The 8,620-nt window shown below is 34.9% G+C and overlaps 1 non-coding gene across 1 annotated transcript; it reads left to right on the top strand.

Moving 5' to 3' along the window:
- Nucleotides 1–3,783: 3,783 nt before the first annotated feature.
- Nucleotides 3,784–3,865, top strand: Trnas-aga. The gene has a single exon. It is a non-coding gene; the product is annotated as a tRNA-Ser (tRNA).
- The last annotated feature ends 4,755 nt before the right edge of the window (nucleotides 3,866–8,620 follow it).

The raw sequence follows: 8,620 nt of genomic DNA, 5'->3' as shown, positions 1-8,620 counted from the left end.
GAGAAAAAACTAGCCAACGAATTTCAAAATTATTTAATTCATATTCTTAAAATACCCTATTTTAACGAAAAAAATATAAAAAGTACATGTGATTTTTTTTGGATAATGCCCATTGAACGTTTTTTTAAATACTTACCTGACTATAAACTGCTGCACGAGAACAGAATTTTAAAGCGTTTTATTTGTTATTTAAGTAATCAAATTTTTATTTTAATTACTATCTAATATTAATAATTGAAAAGTAACTCAGTGATATTTTAAAGTTATTTACTGTAGTCACTAGTCTGTACATTTTTATTGATTAAATACATAATGATGGATGGATGCAAAGATTCAAGGTTTTAAAACCGGATTTTATACAATGTTATATAAAATAGTACCTAAAATAGCTCAGTATAACCTTGTGCCAAAAATGTTAATAATATGTAAATAAATATACTAGTTATTATAAGCTACGAATAATAAAAACTATATTATTCGTAGTATATAAGTTTATGTAATAGCCGAACCGCCTGTATTTCAAACATAGCATAACACTGTGATCATTTTGATAACTTTTATATTCAATAAATAATTTAATACTAAACGTGAAATCCTTTTAAAAAACCCACAACCACCGAAGTTATTAAAGTGTATCCGAAACCCGAACTGTCAAACAATCTCGGTCCGCGCCATCCACTGAACCCAAAACTTCAGACGACTTAATATGTATCTAATAAACTTAGTTGGATCCTAAGGTCTGCTAAATGAAGACGAATGCGTCCACTTCATTATACTGAGTTTAATTTGGCCTGCTGGAGGACCATTCGTCCGCATTAGCGCCAACCGGTGACAAATTAAAGGATTTATCGTCTTTTTATATGCTACCAACGTTCTTGGTCTCCATTAGTACATTATGTGCTTTAAGGTGGCTCTAAGTTTGCCCGAATGCCTACACGGTAAACATTTTACATTGAGAGGGCGACTAACCCAAAAAAATCAAATATCGTCCTTCTCAGCTCTTCACACTCACGCCCGTCTTTCATATGCCAGGTGAAAAAGAATGACGCGGATTCATCGCCAAATTAGTTTTTTCTTAATAACTCGATAAATATACAATATTTTAAAAATCCGCTTGGTCGGTATCTCAATGATAGAATTTTATATAATGTGTTAAAATATTAACTTAGTTCAATGCACGGTGATGGCAATAAATGAAAAATTCGTGAAAATTAGATGCGTCTTTGTGATTTTTTTCTATCGAGATTATATATCGACATATCGAATTCTTGGAAATATAATGTAGTATCTAATATTAGAAAATGAAACAATTCGGGGCTTATTTTCAAGTATAAAATGAAATAGAAAAATATCGTAAATTTTGGGTTAGTCGCCCCCTTAACATAGTCCGGTCCGGAGGTACCAAAAAATACTTATCTTATGCATAAATGTGAAAGTGTGTCTGTCTGCGTAAGCCACTGAATAAAATTATAAGCAAAATGTAACGCAAAATAAAATTCTCAATTAACATTTACGTGATTATATTTGCGAAATTATTTTATGAAATATTTTGGTAAAATAGAGAGAGAATTATTAATATGACACCGTACATTGCACATTAATTTGAGCAGAAGGGAAACTGAATTTTGGGTCTTCCGTGTATATTTAAAACCATAAACGTAAATTATTAAAATCGGGGTCGATCATAAATTCATTAGTCACTTCATTTACTGAACATTAAACGTATCTATGGGATTTTAAAATAATTGTCGCAGATTTATGGTCTAGGCGTTCTTTGTTCAGGTACCTGCTCGTCCAATAAACGTGACTTATGGCCACTATTCAAATGTTCAGTAATTCGGTCATTGATAAACGTTCCGTCTTCCACATAATCTTATATCTCAATCCACATAATATATAAGTAAGTAAATAATATTTCAGTAACTTCTGTAAAATGTAAATAAAATTGGTGTTATTAATGGAAAAGGTGACACATTTTACTTGTTATATTGATAATACACCACACGAAATTGTTGAAATCGTAATTCACAAAATAATACATACCGTATATTAAAAAACTTAAGACCCTGCATTGTATTTGGTTATTAAATTTAAAATAAAATCTGAAGTAAATTGACCTTTATTAAATTAATTATTAATATATTTTCCTGTCTCTTTCACTTACGCAAGAATAGTTATGTCCACACTATGCACTTTCATCTTCAATTTTCGTCATCAACTTTCATATTGGCGCATTCAATGATTGAACAGACAACCCTTGACGAACAGAAAAATACACAGTGTGGACAAAGCTTATATTATCTACCTTATTTCCACGGGTACACAATAGAATCACTAATCAATTATCGCGTGTGTACAGTAAAATCGTTTTAATTGCAAAATATTATTTTTGTACGTCACAAAAATAAAGGCTCTGATTTTAAACTAGAAGCTTCTCAATCTCTCAATGGTTAATTTACCAAAGAAATAAAGCTCTCCAACAAAATGTCGGATGATAAAGAATTTAAAATGGTGTCAAAAGTTCTCGAAGTTTTCGATTGTGGCTATGACAGTACCGATAACTTTCGACTGCTAGATTGGAAATAGATGAAAATTGCTGTAAAGCGTCCCGTTTCATATAAATCGTTTAAAACTTCGGGCGAAGTGATGAATTTTTAATTTATTTCTAACTTTGGGACCCTCGGTTTTTGTTGTTGCGCAATTATGTCTCGATTGAGACGGGTAAAAAGAGCAGTCAAAAGTTTACTAGATTCTTAATGATCTTAGGACTTGATTTCTTTAAGATATGCAAAATTTTACTTATATTTAGAATATTTTACTTAAACTTAGGTATGCCTGTTTTCACCAACCGCTACCTAACGCTAAGTGATCCCCTAGCGGCCATTAAGGGTACATGTCTTAAGAACTTTTGCAAACATTACTTTTTTTAAAATGTGTTTGTTTTAAGAGATATTTGACTCGCAAAGATCGCTAGGGAACACTTAGCGTTAGGAGACCGTTGGTGAAAACAGGCATTACTGTATCAGGAAGCGATTTTAATTTCACTACTCATATATATATATATATATATATATATATATATATATATATATATATATATATATATATATATAACTCAAAGGTGACTGACTGATTGACATAGTGATCTATCAACGCACTGCCAAACCACCGGACGGATCGGGCTGAAATTTGGCATGCAGGTAGATGTTATGACGTAGACATCCGCTAAGAAAGGATTTTGATAAATTCCAACCCCAAGGGGTTTAAATAGGGGATGAAAGTTTGTATATAATAATACTTCTTAACGCGAGCGAAGCCGCGGGCAAAAGCTCGTAATATTATACTTTTACTGTTGGTTTTTTTGTTAAGAAAAATAAGATACATATTATTATAATATAATATATTATTATGTCGGTAATATGTTAGGTTTATAAGTGAAGGTACAAGTTGGAAGCCGGCTACATGAAGCGGCAGCAGACGGCTGCCGTCGCGATACTACTGGTTTAACTATGTATTTCTATGAATGTGTCGCTAGCTGCGTAGCGCGTAGGGTACCTATTTCATAGAAATACATACAAACCAGTAGTGTCACTGCGACACGTCGTCTGCGGTTGCTTCATATTGCCCACTGCCAAACGGCACAAAGTAGGAAATGTCTCAAGGTTAGCCAAGAAATGAAAGCTGATTAATCACCATAATTAAGGTTAAAATTGAAAGGTGTCATACTGGTATATTTATTTTTTAATATTATAAACGACTTTAATTTTGAATCTCCATCGTATGGCAGTCGTGGCCGAGCGGTTAAGGCGTCTGACTAGAAATCAGATTCCCTCTGGGAGCGTAGGTTCGAATCCTACCGACTGCGAACCTCTTTTGCTTCTCATAATATTATTATAGTAAGTAATGCCTATTTAATTAACAGACTTAAAAAAGGAGGTTATCAATTCAACACGTTATGTAATATTTTCCGAACTGCCCAATTTTCGTATAATATGTTAGTCTATATCAGCGTCTGAACAAATAGTATATGTATGTATGTTTTTATGTTTGTGTTCGGATTTCTCTGGAATTACCGTTCTGATTTCAATTATTCTTTTTTTGTTGTACTGGATATTGTTCAACTTAGGGAATAGTGCAAGTTCCATCAAAATCGGTTCAGTAGTTTTGGAGATAGGGAGTTTTAATTCTCAATTACGTACAATTTTGAAGTCGGTTTTATGTTTAAAAAAATACAGTTAGGTGTTTTTACCAGAATTCGTATTTACGAATTGTGGTTTTATAAGTAAATAATAATGTCGATATTTGTCGATATTTTTCGTTATTTTTTTTTACTTTACAAAACAAGAAAGCAAACAAGCAAATGTATCGACTGATGCAAAGTCACTGCTGTCGCCCATGGATTGATCAGAAGATCTGCGGGGCAAAATTTTTTTGCGGGGCACATTTAGCAATTCCTTTCAATCAATTCAGCAAATAAATTGTCAAAACTGTCAAACTGACAAATTTCAAATTAGTACAAATTACTAAATATGAATTGCAAGCAGACTTGCATTATGCGATTTTAAAAGAATGAATCATAACATGATTCATAATATTATGATTCTTCAAAGCGACCATTTTATCCTCGCAGAATGTTTGCAAGTCTGTTGCCACTTGCCGGTCTTTTAAAATATTTTGTAATTTACCATCGAGGAAATTGATTCATAGGCAGTTGACATACCCACGTTATTTGGTCAGATCATGTCAATTCAATGAAAATGTTAATTGTGATGGGTTTGACATGCTACCAAATTATATAGGTCTGCCTATGAATCCATTTCTTTGACAATGTTAAAGGTGTAGAAAAGTGTTTGTAAACCTATTTTAAGTACCTACTTTTTTATGAAATAAGGGGGCAAACGAGCAAACGGGTCACCTGATGGAAAGCAACTTCCGTCGCCCATGGACACTCGCAGCATCATAAGAGCTGCAGGTGCGTTGCCGGCCTTTTGAGAGGGAATAGGGTAATAGGGGAGGGTAGGGATGGGAAGGGAAGGGAATAAGGGAGGGTAGGGAAGAGATTAGGGTAGGGAATTAGGCCTCCGGTAAACTCACTCACTCGGCGAAACACAGCGCAAGCACTGTTTCACGCCGGTTTTCTGTGGGAACGTGGTATTTCTCCGGTCAAGCCGGCCCATTCGTGTCGAAGCATGGCTCTCCCACGTATAAATTTTAATTATTTTGGATTTGAAATCAGAATTGCACCCAAGCAAAGTCAGGGCCAATCGCTTCTTAAGACGCTCCCCCTACGGAGATGCCGTAATTTACCGTTTTTAGAGTCTTTTTAACTCATAATTTGAAAGCTACAAAATTATAATAAAACACAGCAATAATCTTCAGCATAAAATCAACATTCCTTTCTCCGTTATTATTTACCTATTTTTGTTTATTATACTCATGATATCAGCTTCCAAAGTAGCACCAATTTATTTAAATTCAAGCATACATTCAGCATCTCCCTAGTATTTACAAATTACGAAACACACGCCAATAGATCGAGAATTTCACTAACTACATATATTTTGCGATAAGTAAAAAATAGAATTTTGGTGCGATCTCGGCAACGCGGCAAATGTATGGTCAAGGCCGTTTGCTCAGGGGATAGCCTTAATAATCCATACTAATTTTATAAATGCGTTAGTGTGTTCGCCTGTCTATGTATTACCTCTTCACGTCCAAACCGCTGAATCGGTTTGCTGAAATTTGATGTGGAAATACTTTAAGTCCCAGGGAAGGACATAGGCTACTTTTTATCCCCGAAACAGTACGGCTGCCGCGCTATAAACAGATTTTGGCGCAACGGAGTTGCGAGCATATCTATGAAGATTATGGAGGGTAGACGGAGGAGAACTATCTTATATGGGGGATATTTGAAAAAGTGTCCAGCTGTACGCAGTAAATAACAGATGAAAAATCGTCCAAGAGTGGCGCTAGCTGCAGCAAAGGGTATGGAATGAATGTAGCCGTTGGTGACAAAATATAAATTGAAGTTAGCCGAACAGCCGAGTCACAAAATTACTGGGTTAATACCAATATATTTTGAAAAATATAACCTAAAATAGCTAAAATAAAAGCTGCTAAATGATTTAAAATTTACCCTGTTGCTACTGTAGCGCCACCCTAATTTAACGCATTTCAGCGGACACTTTTTACATACAGTGACGGATTAAGACTTTTTGATGCCCTAAGGGGTTAAGCAACCCATGCCTATGTCTCCCTCCCCCCCATCCGTATGTCAACTAGAATCGGTCTTTAAATTTTTACCATCTAAAAACATTACTTTTTTCCAGAAACTGACCAGACCAGACCGGACGGATGTTTTTTGTCCCTCAGTTGTGATGCCCTATGCAATTGCTTAATTTGATGAAGGGTTAATCCGTCACTGTTTACATACAGAGATAGTTCTCCTCCATAGACTACACTCCATAATGAAGAAGAAGCTCGCGACTATGACGGATGTAATCTAGAGCATATTAGGTACTATGTATAATGAAAATCGTTGCCAAAATAGAGTAAGCGCCGCGTGCCACATTTGCCACTCACTAGTCCCATTTAATTTCGCTCAAGATGCTTAACGTAGGTTGTTGTCGCTTATAATTTGAGTTAGCGAATCATTTTACAGTGTTTGAGCACAAAGCGGCGGGCTAAGTGAGAACGGATTGCAGTTCGTGTGTACTTAATGTGTGTATAAGGGTACCGCACACTAGCCTGTATTAAACTGTGAAATATGTGGACAATAGACATCAGATGACGGCCGCAACTCCGTTTCGCCAATATTAGTCTATTGCGCGCTAAACAGTACATTTTTCCGGGATAAAGAGTATCATAAGGCCTTTCGCGGGACCCAAAGTATCTCCATACAAAATATCAGCAAAATCAGTTCAGCGGCTTAGACGTGAAGAGCTTATAGACAAACAGACACAATTTCGCATATATAATATTAATCAGTATTATAGATGTTACGATACGCATGGGAAGATACAGAGGGGTTAGTGCGAGTTTTATTCGATCATACGCATCGAGCACGTAAACACGAATTTATATGGGATCAAAGCAGCGCCATCTACTGGCTAACGTGGATACTGCTTTGATCCCATATAAATTCGCGTTAACGTGCTCGATGCGTATGATCGAATAAAACTCGCAATAACCCCTCAGATACACATAACTTATGGAAAAAAAGGTCTACGCGTGCCAGGTAAAGTGAAAAGCGGCAACGCAGTAAAATGGAGGCTTCAACATTTTTCAGAAATTCTGTAAGATTTTTTATGTTATCAATTAAACCTGTACACTTTCATTGTACACCCACTGACAAAACAAAGGTTTGTTTTGTCAGTAGGCACTTATTATACAACATAACTTCTATATTATATATTTTTAAATCTCTATTTATGAGTACCTATTATGAGTTTAAGGATTACTTTATATACAAGTGTTGAATGACTAGAACTTTTTTAATTTGCTTTTTGTCTGTGTCCGAGTTTTTTGTATGCCCTAAGTTGTTCTAAAACCTAAATTTAAATTTAGGCAGCCAGTGTACGCCCAACTTTAGGAATATATTTGGGAAGTTTCCTACTGAGTTTAGTACTAAGTACGTGTAAATTATTTTATAAGGACTACGGCATTAACGTTGTTTATTATAATTTTGTTTTAAAATAAGAAAAAATATAGTAATACTTTTTAAAACAAATTGTCTGAGAAGATGATATCCATACTTCTTCTTTATATATAAAACTCAAAGGTGACTGACTGACATGGTGATCTATCAACGCACAGCCCAAACCACTGGACGGATCGGGCTGAAATTTTGCATGCAGGTAGATGTTATGACGTAGGCATCCACTAAGAAAGGATTTTGATAAATTCCAACCCCAAGGGGTTAAAATAGGGGATGAAACTTTGTATATACTTCTTAACGCGAGGGAAGCCGCGGGCAAAAGCTCGTAATATTATAAATGCGAAAGTGTGACATACTGTCTGTTACCTCTTCACGTCCAAACCGCTAAAACAATTGTGTTAAAATTTGGGATACAGATACCTACTTTGAGTCCCGAGGAAAGATACAGGATACTTTTTATCCTGTAGCTCTACCACGAGTTTAAAGCTATAGTACTTATCGATACTCGATAACGACTACGTAAATGTTTAGTATTGCTATTTTACTTCTGCAAGTGACCGCTAGAGGCACTGTAAAATTTGCCATACTAAATATTTACGTAGTCGGTATCGAGTATCGATAAAAACTATAGCTTTTAACTCATGGTAGACCTACTGGAAATATGTACGTTTATTTAGGTAATACGGTACGGTAATCTAATTAATAATAATTATATTACATGCTTTTTAAGTTTTTTAGAAAAGAAAATGTCCGATAAAATTTTTAACAAACATTCGTTGAAATAATTCTTTCATTTCGAATCGACAATGGTATAGAAAATTTTTATAACTTATCGCTTGATCGAAGACTTGATGTCTTTTGTGTGGAAGTTTCAAATAGCCAGCCGAGTTATTGTACAGTATGAAATAGAGATATGAATCTTTTTACTTCAAGATGTTTGTACTTTATTCTATTGGAAAAGAG

The sequence above is a fragment of the Aricia agestis genome, chromosome 5 (genome assembly GCF_905147365.1).
Source record: "Aricia agestis chromosome 5, ilAriAges1.1, whole genome shotgun sequence".
Classification (NCBI taxonomy): Eukaryota; Metazoa; Arthropoda; class Insecta; order Lepidoptera; family Lycaenidae; genus Aricia; species Aricia agestis.
This window is presented reverse-complemented; position numbering and strand designations above follow the sequence as displayed.